Source organism: Ipomoea triloba, chromosome 11, assembly GCF_003576645.1.
Source record: "Ipomoea triloba cultivar NCNSP0323 chromosome 11, ASM357664v1".
NCBI classification, from domain to species: Eukaryota; Viridiplantae; Streptophyta; class Magnoliopsida; order Solanales; family Convolvulaceae; genus Ipomoea; species Ipomoea triloba.
Genome location: NC_044926.1, coordinates 19,835,995 through 19,838,152, shown reverse-complemented (window position 1 = coordinate 19,838,152; position 2,158 = coordinate 19,835,995). Strand labels below are relative to the sequence as shown.

The window sequence follows — 2,158 nt, the reverse complement described above, 5'->3', positions numbered from 1 at the left end:
CTTACTCCAACCTAAATACCGGAAAATCAAGAAAATGAATCTACCAAAATCCTCCATTGTGTTCCCATGCATTCTGTTTGCATGCATGTTCGCCTTTTCCCTCGCCGCCGACCCGGTGCTCGACACCAGCGGCCAGCCTCTCCGTAGCGGCGTGAATTACTACATCCAGCCAGCATCCGCCGTGGACGGTGGCGGGGTCACCCTAGCCAAGGGAGAAAACGGCGCCTGCCCCTTTGAGGTCGTCCAGGCACTCAACGCCGCTGGCGCCGAAGGGTCTCCACTCCGGCTCTCCCCGGTAAACTCCACCGACGGCGTCGTCCACGTGGACGACGACATCACCATCAAATTCGTCCCGTCGGACGACATGTCCTGATGCCCTCAGTCCACCGTGTGGTAAGTGGAAGGCCTCCAAGACGCCGTGGTGAGGACCGGTGGAGTCGAGAACGGAACCGCCACGAGTTTGTTCACGATACAGAGGTACGAGGATTCGTACGCAGTCCAGTTCTGCCCCAGAGCCAGCGGGTGCATGTTCATCTGCCCCAGGCTGCTGTGTGGATACATTGGCATCGAGCAGGTTGACGGGCGGAGGCGTCTTGCCGTGAATCGTCCACCATTCAAGATTGTGTTCCAGAAGGTTTAAGGATTCCAGGATTTACGTACTGAACTGCGGGCGTGTATAGTTGTAGATTATGAATTATACATGATTGTATACAATAATAATATGATTTGAAATAAAGGGAGAGTTTTCCTCCATTGACGATTCAATAAGCTGCTAAATGCTATTTACCTATCATAATAAGTTTTTGATTGTAAATTTTAATGGGTGCATGACTTTTATTTGTAAATGGTAAAATAGAGAGATAATTTTATGTGGTTTTGTAGAGCTAGATTAAAATGGGAAAATGTCAAATAAACCCCTAAATTTTATCTAAGAAGTTGTAATTAAACCCACAAGCATGTTATTTTGGAGCAATGAAACTCACAAACTTGTTGGTGACTTGTAATTGTGGGTCAACTAGTGTTTCAGCAAACTCTGGCAAACCTTCAATCAAATTCTGGCAGCCATGTCAAATAATGCCAGTGACCATCGATTGTTTGACATTCGCTGGTCGCATTCTTGCCGGAGAAGGTGACCAACTTGGTCGCCTTCTCCACTGCCCAAAAAGACGACTAGTTGGTTGCTTTCTCCGACAGTACGTGACTGGCGACTAGTTGATAGTCGCCAGTCGTTGTTGGTATTTGACATGGCTGCCGGAATTTGGTCAGAGATTCGTCAGAGTTGGCTGGAATCCTAGTTGATCTGCAATTACATGTCACCAATAGGTTTATGGGTTTCATTGTTCTAAAATAACATGTTTGTGGGTTTAATTGCAACATTTGAAAGTTTAAGGACCTAATTGACTTTATTAGGTAAAGTTTAAGAACTTATTTGATTGACCATTTTCCCATAAAAATGTGTAAAGTGCTCTACCTGATTGGACTAATTGACCAAAGGTATGTGTGAATCAATTAAGTTCGCATATATTATAAGGGTAAAATGGTAAAAGCGCTAATTGCAGTAATAGTATTGAGTGGATTAATGCATGAATATTACAAGAAGGTTGTAAGGGTTGAACATGCATGATTTGTCTAAGTTGGCACATCAGCCATTTATACAATGAAGTCTAACAAATTTAGCTAAAATCACGATGGGCCTTGGGAACGGGTCAAAGCCCAAGAACCGTACGCACGACTCGGTCCAGCCCTTGAGACAGGCTATAGCAATGGTTGGGTGCCACGAGTTAGCCTCGGGTCACATACATCCGTTCGAATTTCCTATCTCAATCCGAACCTTAGTCTAGGTTGCCTTCTGTAGCCCCAGGTCTCCATTCTTGGACCATTTCTAATATTTTCATCATTACCGCCCCCCCCCCCCCCCAACCACACACACACTCTCTCCAAGATGTGAGAAGTTGACAACGACAGAGTATGCACATAAATATATAATGTTTAGGTGTCTTTTTAACCATTTTCCCAACCTGATTTAAGGCTCATTATGTTTGTGTACATAAAGTACATTATTTTTATGTATAAAGTTCATTATTTGAATATGAAGTTACCTATCAAGAAAAGATTTTTCTGCTCCCGGGGTTGTTGTAGGTTCTTTAGGGATATGGCG

General features: G+C 44.2%; 1 pseudogene; it reads left to right on the top strand.

Moving 5' to 3' along the window:
* Nucleotides 1-649, top strand: LOC115996448 (annotated as a pseudogene).
* The last annotated feature ends 1,509 nt before the right edge of the window (nt 650-2,158 follow it).